Below are 18,881 nucleotides of genomic sequence, written 5' to 3' on the forward strand. Positions count from 1 at the left end.
CCATATCTGTCAAATAATCCTATTTTACATCTTTACTCTACATCTTATTACCTTAAGTACAAATACCCAGGTGATTGAAGGTGTCAAGACTTTTAATGTTGATAATGAACTAAAATGTAAATCATTCAACATTCAGTAATCTCCAGCACAATCTGTGTTAAAACAAAGATTTATGGAAGAGAGAAAGAATAAAAGGAAGGAGAGAGAATAAGAGTAAGCTTGGGAGTAAGCGGGAAACAATAAGAGAGAGAAGAAAGGAAGTAAAGAAAAGGAAGGAAGGAACAAAGAAAGGAAGGAAAGAAGGAAAATAACAATAACTATAGTGAATTGAAAGATCAATCGCATCCTACTCTTTACAACCCCTTGGACTATAGAGTCCGTGGAATTCTCCAGGCCAGAATACTGGAGTGTGTAGCCTTTTTCTTCTCCAGGGGATCTTTCCAACACAGGAATCAAACCCAGGTCTCCCACATTGCTGGTGGATTATTTACTAGCTGAGCCACAAGGAAAGACCAATACCTATAGTAATATAGTTGACTATCAGTTGACTGTTTGTGTTTGCCCAAGGCAAATGCTAGCAGAGTTTTGCTGAGAGAACACATTAGTCACAGTAAACACCCTTTTCCAACAACATAAGAGCTGACTCTACACATTGACATTACCAGATAGTCAATAATGAAGCCAGATTACTTATGTTCTTTGCAACCAAAGATGGAGAAAATCTATACAGTGAGTAAAAACAGGACCTGGAACCAACTGTGGCTTAGATCATAAGCACTTTATTGCAAAATTCAGGCTTAAACTGAAGGCAGTAAGGAAAATCACTAAGTCATTCAGGTATTACCCCAATAACTTAATTTATGATAATATGGTAGAGGTGACAAATATATTCAAGGGATTAGATCTAGTAGACAGAGTGCCTGAAGAACTAAGGAGAGAGGTTTATAGCACTGTACAGGAGATAGTGGCCAAAATCATCCCAAAGAAAAAGAAATGCAAGAAGACAACGTGGTTGTCTGAGGAGACTTTATAAATAGCTGAGGAAATGGGAAATGCAAAAGACAAGGGAGAAAAGGAAAGATATACTCAGCTGAATGAAATGTTCTAGAGAATAGCAAGGAAAGATAAGAAGGACATCTTAAATGAACATTGCAAAGAGACAGAGGAAAACAATAGAATGGGAAAGACCAGAGAACACTTAAAGAAAATTTTAGATATCATGGGGACATTTCATGAATGGATGGGCATGATAAAGGATTGAAACTGTAGGAACCTAACATAAGCAGAAAAGATTAAGAAGAGTTGGCAAAAATAAACAGAATTATTGAAGGAAAGAGTTAATGACCCAGATAATGTTGATGGTGCAGCCATTCACCTAGAGATTGACATCTTGGAATGTGAAGATCAGTCTTGGGTACTCTTTGGAAGGAATGATGCTAAAGCTGAAACTCCAGTATTTTGGCCACCTCATGTGAAGAGTTGACTCACTGGAAAAGACTCTGATGTTGGGAGGGATTGGGGGCAGGAGGAGAAGTGGACGACAGAGGATGAGATGGCTGGATGGCATCACCAACTCAATAGACGTGAGTTTGAGTGAACTCAGGGAATTGGTGATGGACAGGGAGGCCTGGCGTGCTGAAATCCATGGGGTCGCAAAGAGTCAGACATGACTGAGAGACTGAACTGACTTGAATTTACCATGATTCATTGACCTAACACTCCAGATCCTAATGCTATATTGTTCTTTACAGCATCAGACTTTACTTTCACCACCAGACACATCCATAACTGGATGTTGTTTCTGTTTTCGCTCAGTTTCTTCATTCCTTCTGGAGCTATTTCTCCACTCTTCTTCAGTAGCATATTGGGTACCTACCAACCTGGGGAGTTCATCTTTCAGGGTCATATATTTTTGCCTTTTCATACTCTTCATGGAGTACTCAAGGTAAGAACACCAAAGTGGTCTGCTATTTCCTTCTCCAGTGGACCACATATTGTCAGAATCTCCACCATGACCCATCTGACTTGGGTGGCCCTACATGGCATGGCTCATAGTTTCATTGAGTTACACATCTGTGATACATGTGATCAGTTTGGTTAGTTTTCTGTGATTGTGATTTCCATACTGTCTGCCCTCTGATGGATGAGGAGAAGAGACTTGAAGAAGAAAGGAAGACTGGCATGCTGCAGTCCATGCCAAACACTGGGCTGGATGAAGCACAAGCTGGAATCAAGATTGCTGGGAGAAATATCAATAACCTCAGATATGCATATGGCAGCACCCCTATGACAGAAAGGAAAGAGGAACTAATGAAGGTGAAAGAGGAGAGTGAAAAAGTTGGCTTTCAAATAGCTAAGATCATGGCATCCAGTCCCATCACTTTACGTCAAACAGATGGGGAAAAAATGGAAACAGAGAGAGATTTTTTCTTGGGATCCAAAATCACTACAGATGGTGACTGCAACCATGAAATTAAAAGATGCTTACTCCTTGAAAGAAATGCTATGACAAACCTAGACAGCATATTAAAAAGCAGAGACATTACTTTGCCAAAAAAGGTCCATATAATCGAAGCTATGATTTTTTCCAGTAGTCATGGATGGATATGAGAGTTCAAGTATAAAGAAGGTTAGAGTTTTACAGACCTAAATCACACATATACCTGTTCACATTCAAAATGTGTTGAATTCTGTACATGCCTCCTGTCAAAGTTTTTTGTTTTTGTTTTTTGAAAACACATATACTGAGGTTTTATGCATATTCAGAGAATATTATATTCTGGCTATAGAAAGCTAACTGTAAGTCATATAGACAGACACACTGATCCATGAAAAAATATTGTTACAGTGGTGATATTATTAATAAAAGATCTTTGAATACTGTTTTAAATATATACTCAATGTAAAGTAAAGAAAAGGTAAAATGTTTTGTTTTGTATCTTGGGAAGTAAATAATTCTAATTTATTTCTTCTATTTTTCCCCTCAACTCACTACAGAAATACAAAAAAAAAAAAAAGAAACATAAGAATGGGAGACAGTTAAGTATATAATGCTCTGGGGTAAAAAGAAATATAGTTACTATCAATAATTTAAGGTAATTCACTTCGACATAGAAGAGGCCTTATCAGATACATGATTGATTTGGGGAACAGGTGTATACCTGTGGAGGATTCATGTTGACATATGGCAAAACCTATACAATATTATAAAGTAATTAACCTCCAATTAAAGTAAATAAATTTATTTAAAAAAATAAAATAAGAGCATTTATTTCCATTAATCTGGGAGGTGGGTCATAGAGGATCCTGCTGTGACTTATGTCGGAAAGGGTTTTGCCTTGTTTTCCTCTAGGAATTTTATACTTTCTGGTCTTATGCTTAGATCTTTAATCCATTTTGAATTTATTTCTGTGTACTGTGTTAGAAAGTGTTTTAGTGTCATTCTTTTACAAGTGGTTGACCAGTTTTCCCAACACCCCTTGTTAAAGAGATTGCTTTTTCTCCATTATATATTCTTGCCTCCTTTGTCCAAGATGAGGTGTCCACAGGTGCGTGGATTTATCTCTGGGCTTTCTATTTTGTACCATTGATCTATATTTCAGTCTTTGTGCCAGGACCATACTGTCTTGATGACTGTCACTCTGTAGTGTAGCCTAAAGTCAGGTAGATTGATTCCTCCAGATTACTTTGGCTATTCAAGGATTTTTTGTATTTCCATGTAAATTGTGATATTATTTGTTCTAATTCTGAGAAAAATACCATTGGTAGCTTGATAGGGATTGCATTGAATCTATAGATTGCTTTGGGTAGTATACTCATTTTCACTATATTGATTATTTTGATCCATGAACATGGTATATTTCTCCATTTATTTGTGTCATCTTTGATTTCTTTCATCAGTGTTTTATAGTTTTTTATATATAGGTCCTTTGTTTCTTTAGGTAAATTTATTCCTAAGTATTTTATTATTTTCATTGCAATGGTGAATGGAATTGTTTCCTTAATTTCTCTTTTTGTTTTCTCATTGTTATTGTGTAGGATCCTGCAAATTTACTATATTCATTGATTAGCTCTAGTAAATTTCTGATAGAGTCTTTAGTGTTTTCTATGTAGAGGATCATGTCAGCAGTGAGAGTTTTACTTTTTTTCCAATCTGGATTCCTTTTCTTTTTCTGCTCTGATTGCTGTGCTAAAAGTTCCCAAACTATGTTGAATAGTAGTGGTGAAAGTGGGCACCCTTGTCTTGTTCCTGACTTTAGGGGAAATGCTTTCAATTTTTCACCATTGAGGATAATGTTTGTCATATATAGCTTTTATTATGTTGAGGTATGTTCCTTCTATTCCTGCTTTCTGGAAGGCTTTTATCATAAATGGATGTTGAATTTTGTCAAAGGCTTTCTCTGCATCTATTGATATAATCATATGGTTTTTATCTTTCAATTTGTTAATGTGGTGTATTACGTTGATTTATTTGCAGATATTAAAGAATCTTTGCATCCCTGGAAAAAGCCCACTTGGTCATGATGTATGATCCTTTTAATATGCTGCTGGATTCTGTTTGCTACTATTTTGTTAAGGATTTTTGCATCTATGTTCATCAATGATATTGGCCTGTAGTGTTCTTTTTTTGTGGCATATTTGTCAGGTTTTGGTATTAGGGTGATGGTGGCCTCACAGAATGAGTTTGGAAGTTTACCTTCCTCTGCCATTTTCTGGAAGCGTTTGAGTAGGATAGGTGTTAGCTCTTCTCAAAATTTTTGGTAGAATTCAGCTGTGAAGCCATCTGGTCCTGTGCTTCTGTTTGCTGGAAGATTTCTGATTTAAGTTTCAATTTCCATGCCTGTGATGGGTCTGTTAAGATTTTCTATTTCTTCCTGGTTTGGTTTTGAAAAGTTATACTTTTCTAAGAATTTGTCCATTTCTTCCAAGTGGTCCATGTTATTGGCATATACTTACTGATAGTAGTCTCATGACCCCTTGTATTTCTGTGTTGTCTCTTGTGATTTTTCCATTTTCATTTCTAATTTTGTTGATTTGATTCTTCACCCTTTGTTTCTTGGTGAGTCTGGCTAAGGGTTTGTCTATTTTATTTATCTTCTCAAAGAACCAACTTTTGGCTTTGTTCATTTTTGCTATGGTCTCTCTCTCTCTCTTTTTTTTTTTTTTCATTTATTCTTGCCCTAATTTTTATGATTTCTTTCCTTATACTAACCTAGGTTTCTTCATTTCTTCCTTTTCTAGCTGCTTTAGGTGTAGAGTTAGGTTATTTATTTGAATTTTTTCTTGTTTCTTGAGGTAAGCTTATATTGCTATAAACCTTCCCCTTAATACTGCTTTTACAGTGTCCCATAGGTTTGGGGTTGTTGTGTTTTCATGTTCATTCATTTCTATGCAGATTTTGATATCTCTTAGATTTCTTCTGTGATTTGTGGATTATTCAGAAGTGTGTGGTTTAGTCTCCATATGTTGGAATTTTTAATAGGTCCCCCCCCCCCCGCCCCCGTAGTTGATATCTAATCTTACTGCATTGTGATCAGAAAAGATGCTTGGAATTCTTTCTTTCTTTTTTTTTTTTTTAATTTACCAAGACTAGATTTATGGGCCAGAATGTTATTTATCCTAGAGAAGTTTCCGTGTGCACTTCAGAAAAAGGTGATATTCCTTGTTTTGAAGTGAAATGTCCTATAGATATCAATTAGATCTAACTGGTCCATTGTATCATTTAAAGTCTGTGTTTCCTTGCTAATTTTCTGTTTAGTTGATCTATCCATAGGTGTGAGTGGAGTATTAAAGTCTCCCACTATTATTGTGTTACTGTTAATTTCCCCTTTCATACTTGTCAGTATTTCCCTTACATACTGTGATGCTCCTATGTTGGGTGCATACAAATGGTACCTAAGTAAACTTAAAAGCTTTTGCACAATAAAGGAAACTATAAGCAAGGTGAAAAGACACCTTCAGAATGGGAGAAAATAATAGCAAATGAAGCAAGTGACAAAGAATTAGTCTCAAAAATATACAGCAACTCCTGCAGCTCAATTCCAGAAAAATAAATGACCCAATAAAAAAATGGGCCAAAGAACTAAACAGACATTTCTCCTAAAAGACACAGATGGCTAACAAACACATGAAAAGATGCTCAACACCACTCATTATCAGAGAAATGGAAATCAAAACCATAATGAGGTACCATCTCATGCCAGTCAGAATGGCTGCTATCCAAAAATTGACAAACAAGGAATGTTGGAGAGGGTGTTGAGAAAAGGGAACCCTCTTCCACTGTTGGTGGGAATGCAAACTAGTACAGCCACTATGGAGAACAGTGTGGAGATTCCTTAAAAAACTGGAAATAGAACTACAATACAACCCAGCAATCCCACTGCTAGGCAAACACACCAAGGAAACCAGAATTGAAAGAGACATGAGTACCCCCAATGTTCATTGAAGCACTGTTTATAATGGCCAGAACATGGAAGCCATCTAGATATTCATCATCAGATGAGTGGATAAGAAAGCAGTGGTACATGTACACAATGAAATATTAACCAGCCATTAAAAAGAATACATTTGAATCAGTTCTAATAAGGTGGATGAAACTGGAGCCTATTACACAGAGTGAAGTAAGTCAGAAAGAAAAATACCAATACAGTATACTAACACATAAATATGGAATTTAGAAAGATGGTAACAATGATCTTATATGTGAGATATCAAAAGAGACACAGATGTATAAAACAGTCTTTTGGACTCTATGGGAGAAGACAAGGGTGGGATGATTTGGGAGAATGGCATTGAAATGTATATTATCATATGTGAAACAAATCGCCATTCTAGGTTCTATGCATGAGACAGGGTGCTCAGGGTTGGGGCACTGGGATGACCCTGAAGGATGGGATGGGGGGAGGTAGGCGGGGGGTTCAGGATGGGGAACACATGTACACCCATGGCTGATTCATGCCAATGTATGGCAAAAAACATTCAGTTTAGTTCAGTTCAGTCACTCAGTCATGTCCGATTCTTTGCGACCCCATGAATCGCAGCACACCAGGCCTCCCTGTCCATCACCAACTCCCTCAATTTACTCAAACTCATGTCCATCGAGTTGGTGATGCCATCCAGCCATCTCATCCTCTGTCGTCCCCTTCTCCTTCTGCCCCCAATCCCTCCCAGCATCAGGGTCTTTTCCAATGAGTCAACTCTTCACATAAGGTGGACAAAGTATTGGAGTTTCAGCTTCAGCATCAGTTCTTCCAGTGAACACCAAGGACTGACATCCTTTAGAATGGACTGGTTGGATCTCCTTGCAGAAAACACTACAATATTGTAAAGTAATTAGCCTCCAATTAAATAAATAAATTAAAATTTAAAAATAAAAGCAGATTTTTTTCCTATTTGGATATGTAAACATGTAAAAGACATTTTCATTAAAAAATGACATGTGAGTTAATATTATGTCTTCTGATACAATCTACTATGGATAGAATTGAAACAAAATAAAGGAGAAAAGTTTTTTGTCTCTGGATAGATTTGTGATTAGCTTGACTGGTGGAAAATACATCAAGGAAACAGGATCATAATATACGGCAAAACCAATATAATATTGTAAAGTAATTAGCCTCCAATTAAAATAAATAAATTTATATTTTAAAAAACCTAGGTGATTTAAGTTAATGACAAAGTGTTTCTCTGCACGACAGAATTAGGGCTGTATTCTTACCTTTCTCACACAGCTAAAAAAGACATAATTATTCACTTCTGAATTGGAAATTACTAAATACTTAAGTTTGAATTTATAAACATGGAAATTAACTCAGTAATTGAATCCTTTCTTTGGGAAATTTTTGACCCACCCAAAACTCTCCTATATCATTCTTTAGCAATGTCTTACTGAATTTACATCTTATTGCCATTGTTAACGTTCTTTGTCCCTCTTTCTGCTACTAAATTTTAAATATTTTTAGCTTTCCCTTATACTTGCTGCTGCTAAGTCGCTTCAGTCGTGTCCGACTCTGTGCGACCCCATAGACGGAAGCCTACCAGGCTCCCCCATCCCTGGGATTCTCCAGGCAAGAACACTAGAGTGGGTTGCCATTTCCTTCTCCAGTACATGAGAGTGAAAAGTGAAACTGAAGTTGCTCAGCCATGCCCGACCCCACGGACTGCAGTCTACCAGGCTACTCCGTCCACGTGATTTTCCAGGCAAGAGTACTGGAGTGGGGTGCCATTGCCTTCTCTGTTTCCTTATAACTTTGATCATAGCTATTGGTCATAACTACCGATAGAGAGTAATAGGGGTAGTTATTTGTTTATTTATTCACTTATTCACTCATTGATGTGTGAATTCTTTAATACTGGAGTTGTTAGCCGTTTCCTTCTCCAGGAGATCTTCCCACACATAGATCTTTATATATACATACCCATTCATATTAGGAGAGTATCTGTATGAGTTAGAGTTTCACTAGAGAAGCAGAACTAGTAGTAAATATTAAGATAGATACATGTAATATATAGTGTTAAATTATATATTAAACTGGACAAGGATACGGCAACCCACTCCAGTATTCTTGCCTGGAAAAGTCCATGCACAGAGTGTCTGGGTGGACTACAGTCCATGGGGTCACAAAGTAGGACACAACTTGGTTCAGGATTGGGAACTCATGTACACCCGTGGCGGATTCATGTCAATGTATGGCAAAACCAATACAGTATTGCAAATTAAAATTTAAAAAAATTTCTTTTAAATAAAAATTTAAAATTTAAAAAAAAGAAGGAAAAAAAATATTGATTGTTTTAGTTTCTAACTTGTGTCTGACTCTTTTGTGACTCCGTGGACTGTAGCTTATTAAGACCCTCTATCCATGGGGTTTCCCAGACAAGAAGACTGGAATGAATTGACATTTCTTTCTCCAGGGGATCTTCCTGAACCAGGGATCAAACCCATGTCTCCTGAATTTCAGGTGGATTCTTTACCACTGAGCCACTTTGGAAGTCCCAATTATTAATATATAATATTAAATAATATATAATGTTGAATACATAAATTCCTTATATGATCATTCAGAAGACTAGCTAGGTTAGTGAAATATGAAGGCAGACCATAGGGAAGGGCAGGACAGTTTGGAAATTGTTGGGGAGAAGCTAAACCACAAACCACTGGCAAAATGTCTTCCTTCACAAGGAAACCTTAGTTCTGCTCTTAAGTCCTTTCAATTGATTAAACGAGGCTCACCAGCATTAATGAAGATTACCTCCTTTATTTAAAGTCAACAAATTGAGGATATCAGTCATATCTACAAAACATCTTCATAGCACTACTTATATCAGTGTTTCACTGAATAACTGGGGACTATAGCCTAGTCATGTTGACAGTCAGTACTATCACAGTATCAAATATTTGTGAAGTACAATGGTAGACATAGTGGGAATTGCTACAGTGATGAACCTGCATTCAAATAAGAATGGATTTCCCCAAGTGAGGATCCCTATTGTACACAGTTCAGTTCAGTTTAGTTGTGTCAAACTTCATGCAACCTCATGGACTGAGGCATGCCAGGCTTCCCTGTCCATAACCAACTCCTGAAGCTTGCTCAAACTCATGTCCTTCGAGTCAGTGATGTCATTCTACCATCTCATCTGTTGTCCCCTTCTCCTCTTGCCTTCAATCTTTCCCATCATCAGGGTCTTTTCCAATGAGTCAGTTCTTCGCATCAGGTGACCAAAGTATTGTATTTCAGCTTCAGCATCAGTCCTTCCAATGAATATTCAGTCCATAATATTCCAACTATTCTGTAAAGTGACTATATAATGAAAACCAATGTGAAATAATAGGGGAAATGATCCCACATAACTTATGGTTCAAGATCTTTTTCATGTGGCCTTCCCTGACCTTCCTTAATTACTGCTTCTGAAATCTACTATCTTCCCTATGGAATTCGATTAAGGAATACATATTGTGTTCAACCAAAAATATTAAGTTGTCATACTGAGCTATCTTATGAGTACTCTTACTCTTCACCTAGTTAAGCTCCTTGAAAAAAGTAAATATGTAGTGTTTGGATCCTCCCTCCTTCTCCTACCATGCATTTTTGGGACACGAGAGTTTGCTAATATTAAGTACAAGGCTTAGGCTCAGTATACTATTGATTTAAACCATTTTTTAAAAAATATTTAAAATTCTTAAGAACTCTTACATAGGGTATATGAGTTATATTGGTCAAAAATAGGAATTAAAACAGAACCCACTCTGTGTTCCTATCCAATAAGTTTTCATGACCTTTCATATAAACCCTTCTCCCTGCAGATGAACTAACATACACCAAGAACTGTAAAGGAATACACCGAGACTAATAAACTTGACGTTCTAGGACTTCTCCCTGAGAATGTCGTTACTAATTAAAAGAGCTCTACTAATGGAGTATAAAGTGACAGAGTCTTTTATGGAATCATAAAACCTTTTAATATGTACTTCAGGGGCTTAAAATCTTCCCAGTGACATAGTAAATATAATGAACATAAAAATTATCTTTGCAGCTGTTGTGTGTGTCAGTAGCAATAATAAACTCTCAGCACTGCAGAAGACCAAAAAAGCATCTGGTATTTTGATTCACCCAATTTAATCACATAGAGTTTAAACATTTAGTATTTTACAAGTTTGTTCATTGATTTTCAAAGTTTTTGCAAGATTATGTGAAATCCCATGGAATACACAGTGAGCATGGACCCATTCTGCTCATCCCACCGGCTTAGACACATTGCCAAAAGCTCTCATGTGTAGCCTCAGGGAGAGATTTACCATTAAACAGCACAGAGCTTTGAGTGAAGGAAAGAAATTAGATGGTGGATTTTTTTTTTAAATTTGTAAGAGTAAGATAATTTTTATAACAATATTAATAAGCCACGTTAATAGACTTTTTTCTAGCTATTAACTTTTAATCTGCAAGCATTATTTTGATAATGCTTACAGAAATGTACTAGTAAGATCACCAGTGATACTTTTTTTCTATGGAACAGATCTAAAATCAGACTTTTAGACATAATACTTTTTATAAATCTTAATCATTTTTCATTTCTTGTTTTGAGATTTTTTCCAACATAAACAACAATAAATTCGATTATAAAGATTGCAATCTGATGAACATATTCAGAAAGTAAAAAAAAAAAAAATCTATGGCTGTAGTATAGATTCCCTGTTTGCAGATTTTTGTGGCTTCCTCTGGATGACTACTTTACAGCACTATGGACTGTGAGACGGAAGTGTTTTCCACATCCTGAACGTTAATGGGGCTAATTAACTGTTTTGTAGTATTAAACACCTCTCATTATATTCACATGTTTAATATCTAGAAAATATTAAGGTAAATGTTTTATATTTTCTTTAAATGTTTATTCATATTATATGCTTTTATATTAAAAAGCAGAATTTGACCAAAGATTATGTATTTTGCCTGCTAGCACTACACTAAGCTAAGGGGCTCAAAACTCAAATAAGACATGGTTCCCGATCCAAAAAGAATGATTCTTTTAAACAATGGTGAATGAAAGCATGTACCTGTTTATTTTCCAACATTCTCTCTGAGCAGTTCAGTTCAGTCGTTCAGTCATGTCCAACTCTTTGGAACCCCATGGACTGCAGCATGATGGCTTCCCTACCCATCAACAGCTCCTAGAGCTTCATCAAACTCATATCTATCGAGTTAGTGATGACATCCAACTATCTCATCCTCTGTCCTCCTCTTCTCCTCCTGACTTCAATCTTTCCTAGCATAAGGGTCTTTTAAATGAGTCAGTTATTCCCATCAGTTGGAAAAATTATTGGAGTCTCAGATTCAGCATCAGTTCTTTCAGTGAATATCCAGGACTTATTTCCTTTAGAATGGACTTGTTGAAACTCCTTGCAGTCCAAGGGACTCTCAAGAGTCTTCTCCAACACCGCAGATCAAAAGCATGAATTCTTCAGTGCTCAGCTTTCCTTATAGTCCAGCTATCACATTCATACATAACTACTGGAAAAACCATAGCTTTGACTAGACGGACCTTTGTTGGCAAAGTAATATCTCTGCTTTTCAATATGCTATCTAGGTTGGCCAATAATAAATATCAATAACCTCAGATATGCAGATGACACTACCCTTATGGCAGAAAGTAAAGAGGAACTAAAAGCCTCTTGATGAAAGTGAAAGAAGAGAGTGAAAAAGTTGGCTTAAAGCTCAACATTCAGAAAACGAAGATCACGGCAACCAGTCCCATCACTTCATGGGAAAAGATGGGAAACAGTGGAAACAGTGTCAGACTTTATTTTGAGGGGCTCCAAAATCACTGCAGATGGTAATTGCAGCCATGAAATTAAAGGACTCTTACTCCTTGGAAGAAAAGTTATGACCAACCTAGATAGCATATTCAAAAGCAGAGACATTACTTTACCGACTAAGGTCCACCTAGTCAAGGCTATGGTTTTTCCTGTGGTCATGTATGGATGTGAGAGTTGGACTGTGAAGAAGGCTGAGCGCCGAAGAATTGATGCTTTTGAACTGTAGTGTTGGAGAAGACTCTTGAGGGTCCCTTGGACTGCAAGGAGATCCAACCAGTCCATTCTGAAGGAGATCAGCCCTGGGATTTCTTTGGAAGGAATGATGCTAAAGCTGAAGCTCCCGTACTTTTGCCACCTGATGTGAAGAGTTGACTCATTGGAAAAGACTCTGATGCTGGCAGAGATTGGGGGCAGGAGGAGAAGGGATGACCGAGGATGAGATGGGTGGATGGCATCATGGACTCGATGGACGTGAGTCTGAGTGAACTCCGGGAGATGGTTATGGACAGGGAGGCCTGGCGTGCTGCGACTCTTGGGGTCGCAAAGAATTGGACACAACTGAGAGACTGAACTGAACTGAGGTTGGCCATAACTTTTCTTTTAATTTTATCGCTGCAGTCACCATCTGCAGTTATTTTGGGCCCCCCAAAATAAAGCCTCTCAGTGTTTCCACTGTTTCCCATCTATTTTCCATGAGGTGATGGACCAGATGCCATGATCTTCATTTTTTAAATGTTGAGTTTTAAGCCAGATTTTTCACTCTCCTTTTTCCTTTCATCAAGAGACTCTTCAGTTCTTCACTTTCTGCCATAAGGATGGTGTCATCTGTATATCAAAAGTTATTGATATTTCTCCTGGGAATCTTGATTCCAGCTTGTGCTTCATCCAGTCCAGCATTTTGCATGATGTATTCTGCATATAAGTTAAATAAGCAGGGTGACAATATACAGCCTTGATGTATTCCTTTCTTGATTTGGAACCAGTCTGTTGTTCTATGTACAGTTCCAACTGTTGCTTCTTGACCTACATACAGATTTCTCAGGAAGCAGATAAGGTGGTCTGGTATTCCCATCTTTTTAAGAATTTTCCACAGTTTGTTGTGATCCACAGTCAAAGGCTTTGGCATAATCAATACAACAGAAATAGATGTTTTACTGGAGCCAGCTAGCTTTTTTAAAAATATAAATTCATTTCTTTTCATTGGAGGTTAATTACTTTAGTATTACTTTGCCAACAAAGATCTGTCTGGTCAAGGCTATTGTTTTCCAGTAGTCATGTATGGATGTGAGAGTTGGACTGTGAAGAAAACTGAGCGCCAAAGAACTGATGAAGACTCTTGAGAGTCCCTTGGATTGCAAGGAGATCCAACCAGTCCATTCAGAAGGGGATCAGCCCTGGGATTTCTTTGGAGGGAATGATGCTGAAGCTGAAACTCCAGTACTTTGGCCACCTCATGCGAAGAGTTGACTCATTGGAAAAGACCCTGATGCTGGAAAGGATTGAGGGCAGGAGGAGAAGGGGACGACAGAGGATGAGATTGCTGGATGGCATCACTGACTTGATGGACGTGAGTCTGAGTGAACTACTGGAGTTGGTGATGGACAGGGAGACCTGGCATGCTGTGATTCATGGGGTTGCAAAGAGCCAGACACGACTGAGTGATTGAAATGAACTGACTGATTGTATTAGTTTTGCCATACATCAACATGAATCCACCACAGGTATACACGTGTTCCCCATCCTGAACTCCCCTGCCACATCCCTCCCCATACCATCCCTCTGAGTCATCTCAGTGCACCAGCCCCAAGCATCCAGTATCATGCATCGAACCTGGACTGGCGATTTATTTCATATATGATATTATACATGTTTCAATGCCATTCTCCCAAATCATCCCACCCTCTCCCTCTCCCTCAGAGTCCAAAAGACTATTCTATACATCTGTTTCTCTTTTGCTATCTTGCACACAGGATTATCATTACCATCTTTCTAAATTCCATATATATGCATTAATATACTGTATTGGTGTTTCTCTTTCTGGCTTACTTCTCTCTGTATAATCAGCTCCAGTTTCATCAACCTCATTAGAACTGATTCAAATGTATTCGTTTTAGTGGCTGACTAATACTCCAAGGTGTATATGTACCACTGCTTTCTTATCCATTCATCTGCTGATTGACATCTAGGTTGTTTCCATATCCTGGCTATTATAAACAGTGCTGCAATGAGCATGGAACTCTCTTGCTTTTTGATGATCCAACGGATGTTGGCAATTTGATCTCTGGTTCTTCTGCCTTTTCTAATTCCAGCTTGTAATTCTGTAATTTCATGGTTCATGTAATTTCATGTTTCTATAGAAACCTCCTTAGGAGAATTTTGAGCATTACTTTGCTTTTCTCTCTGAACAGGTATTCCAAGAGTATGCGCTTAAGATTATTATGTATTTCCCTGGTATTAGATCTTAAAGAATCCACATGCAATGTGAGAGACACAGGTTCAATCCTGGGTCAGGAAGATCCCCTGGAGAAGGAAATGGTTACCCACTCCAATTTTCTTGCCTGGAGAATTCCGTGGAGAGAGGAGCCTGGAGGACTGAAGTTCATGGTGTCGCAAAGAGTCAGACGCAACAAAGTGACTAATACTTTCACTAATATTAATAACGGTAAACAGACTTCCAATAGTTGAAGTTTACAAAGAGATAGAAGATTTTTTTTAGAATCTAGATAACACTTTGAAAAAGAAAAATAGTGTAAAGTGACTAAAGTGTTAAAGAAGAATTTACTTTCTCCTACCTTTCAGAGAGATATGTACTTTTTTCCAATATCTGTCCTTGCTTCCCCCCTCCACTAAAAATCAAAAGCCAAAACATGTTTGCTTCTTGAATTTCATTTGTTTCTTTTTCTTTCTTTCTTTCTTTTTCTTTCTTTCTTTCTTTCTTTCTTTTTTTTTTTTTTTTTTTTTTGAGGATAACGTTCTGCAGAGGTATGTTGATTCTTGGTGGGTGCCAACTGCTGTTTTGATAGTGCTCGTGTTCTATGTCCAAAGATAAAGGATTGTTCTCTCTGCATGAGGTAGCCAGGATAGCTATTGTTGCTCCCTGTCAAGATTTACCAATCAGAAATATTCTTGTTAAGAAGAAATAGAAAGATTTGACACCTAAAGTAAATTAGCTTTAGGTCTCCATAGGATATCCTGCATATCTAGTTTTCTCACATATAGGAATTGATCATTTTCTCTGGAAAAGTAGAAGGTAAGAATGTAAAAAGTGACTTAAAATGATATTCAGGTGTTTTTAGGGCAGGGAGGAGTCACCTTTCCTGAGGTAATGATAGGAGGGTGTGGACTGTAAATACAGCAGGATGGATTTAGGTTTCCATGTGAGGGGAAGTTTACTATGAAGATAGAAGACTCTGTTCTTCTTGATTGTCCATCTGTCCTGAATAATTAATGTGTAATCCTGCTTACTAAATGGCAGATGAGTAAGATAATAACAAGATGTTTCACAATTTGACATGAATCCCTCCACGCTATACAAGTTGAGTAATTGATAATTTTTGTAATGAGATTGGAAAACGTCTGCCTAATAAGCCACCTCAAGCACATATCTAGGAAATAAAGAGCTTTAATAATAAGAGAGTTGTTAAAACTTTGTGTGATTTCAACATAGTTGACCATTTGCAGACATCAGTAAATTATTAAAAAAAAGAAAAGAGTCAAGCTGCCTGCTTGACAATGTTGAGAAAGAAAAAAAAATCTTAAGAAAATAGTTTTTGCCTGCAGTCAAGAATCTAAGACTACTGATTATCTGATAATCATAAATTTTGCAGAACTAAACAGTCAAAATTATTTTTCTCATTCTAAAGTTGGTAAAGGCAAAAACCAGCAAAACAAGAAAGGATAAAAATTGGATTAAAGAAGACCTGAAAAAAATGAGTCTAACCTGTCAGGCATCTCTCAAATATTTTACTGATCAGAAGTAATTTGCTCCACCATCTCAGATGTAGCTTGAGGGGGACTGATTTGTTATGCTTCAACATCTTAGACTGAGAAACTGGGTAGAGCCCTGAGGCCTGCAATTGAAAGATAAATGCTGTAAGAGCAAATGCAGTTTCAATAACCCTTCCTTCAATATGTATCTGGCTATGTTTCTATCCCAGGTTACAACCAGAAATTGAATTAGCTAGTTAATAACTACAATAAATGCCAGGAAAAAAAAATAAGGATTTTAACTGTTCAGTGAAAACCTAGATATTCATAATTGCACCAATATAAAGTAGACATTTAATGTACTGGAATTCCCCAAAAAAGAAATATGTCTTTTGCCCCACTGAGGTCAGTTCAAAGGGGACAAAAAATGTAGACATTCTCCCAGGATATAGGACTTGGAGCATCTTGGAAGATCAGGAACAATTTTCACTCATTTGGAAACTACTCCTTGTTATTTTAGCCCAACAAAATTTGAAATATTATATAGAGCAGTGCTATCTTATAATCCAAATTCAAAGATGTTCCCCATTGAACCACTTCTCCCAGCATTCATGCCTTTTTGTGATCCTGTTCATATTTAATCTGAGATGCCCCAGTGACTAGTTTTAACTCAGAGGATGCCATGGAAGTGATATTGTAACAGTTCTGAGCCTAAACTTTAAGAGGACTTGGAAGAACCTCCTAGAAAGCCCTGAGACTCCATGTAAAAATCTCATCTACCTCACTGGAGAGACCACATAGAAAGAGAGTGAAAAGAATAAGTAAGAGACCAGGTGAATAGGTGCCCTGATACAGAAAAGGAGAGAGAGCAAGTATTCTAACATACATCGTAACCTCCAGGTGATTCCCTCATCAGTTGCCATCAGACTGCAACCAACAGAGAGAAAACATGCGAGGTCAACAGAATTATGAAATATAATAAAGTGATTGCTTTAATCCACTAAGTGTTAGGGTGCTTTTGTAAGCAGTAATAGATAATGAAGCAGAAGTTGCCTCTTGTTTCATTTGTTTAAACTTCAAATAAATGTTATTACTGTGGTTAGCATGTTTATCATCCCAGATTACATGGACGATCTTTGAATCAGTTTAAATTAATCATTTAGGAAAAAAACTATAGACTAGTGAAACCACATTTAGACAAGACTGATTAAAATGCTTACCACCCATTGATCCTGGAAATGGAGCTGAGGGCAACATCTAGATGTGTTGGGATTGTGGGAAAGCTTGTTAGAGTACATTTGGTTTTATGTGAAACAGTTACAATATGCTATGAGGAAAATGCCCACTTGAAATAATTTGTATGAGGAAAAAGAGTGATTATTGCAGGGAGCAAGGAAAGAGAATAATTGTATGTTTGCTTTTTCTATCATTACTTGCCTACTTTTTCTGGTAACTGAACTCTCTTTGGTTGAAACCTATTGTACATGGCTTGGGTAATACAGATGTCATCCTAACACCACCACAGGGTCCTGTGCTTCTAAGGAAGACTGTTAATGTAGGAGTTGTTATCTAAGAGAATGTGAGTCTGAGACTGTGCCATCCTGCTTGACTTCCATTTAGGGAGAGTCTGAGAGAGAAGAAAGACCATTCTGAGGAATTAAGCATGTATTGAAGATAGATGGAAGAAAAGGAAGGAGAAAGAGACAGAAAGAAAAGAGGAAAGGAGACAGGGGAAGAAGGGAGAAAGGGAGAGGAGGGAGGGAGAATGAGAGAGAGAATGGAAGGAGGAAGAAAGAAAAGAGAAACAAGGGATGGGAGTGGAGAGCAAAAGATCCAATAAGGCCATTTAAACACTGAATAGGTAATACTTAGTCTTCCCAGGAATATGATTTAATAAATTCTACTCCTCCTCCTTCATCTTTCTTTATTATTGTTATTATGATTATTGGTGTTATTTGCTTTTGAGTTGTTTGCCTCTCATTTTTCATGAAATGAGTATGACTAAAGTTGGCATTCCCACAAAACTTTACTATAATTTTCCGAGAAAATCAACTACAATTGCTATACTAAACAGATGAAATGCAAATAATCTAAACCTTCTCCTTTTCCTGGGAGAGGTATTATAGGTCATATCCTGTGATCTTGCCCAATTCCATAATGATTCCTAAGAGCCCTTTCTCACAGAATTTTCAACTTTCACCCTGGAATCTGCCTCAGCAGGGTCTGACCTTCTGGGCTAGGTTCCATCATAGCCCCATTTCAGGGAAGCTTGTGTATCAAAGGAGAGCACTGTCAGCCCAAAGGCAGGGAGCTAAGTCATTGGCCTAAAACAATAAGGTAGAGCTCTAAGCTGGATAGAGGTAAATCATCATAGGATCCTGCAAACATGAGCAGAATTATTAGGATTGAGAGAAAATAATGAGAAGCCTTTTGCAAAGCTTAGGGAATTAGAGCTAAGTCATGGACAGGTGGCCTAAATTCACAATAAGGTGGTGAGCAGAGCTCTAAAAGCTGGATAAGAACTAAGTAAGAAGGGAGTGAAAGATCAACATCATCATTAGGATCAAGAGTCAGCTGTAAAGGTGTTCACACCTTGTGTTCCCCTTCATTGTATGGTGATGTCCTGCTGTGCATACACAAATGCAGA

The sequence above is a fragment of the Ovis aries genome, chromosome 15, assembly GCF_016772045.2.
Source record: "Ovis aries strain OAR_USU_Benz2616 breed Rambouillet chromosome 15, ARS-UI_Ramb_v3.0, whole genome shotgun sequence".
In the NCBI taxonomy this organism is placed as follows: domain Eukaryota; kingdom Metazoa; phylum Chordata; class Mammalia; order Artiodactyla; family Bovidae; genus Ovis; species Ovis aries.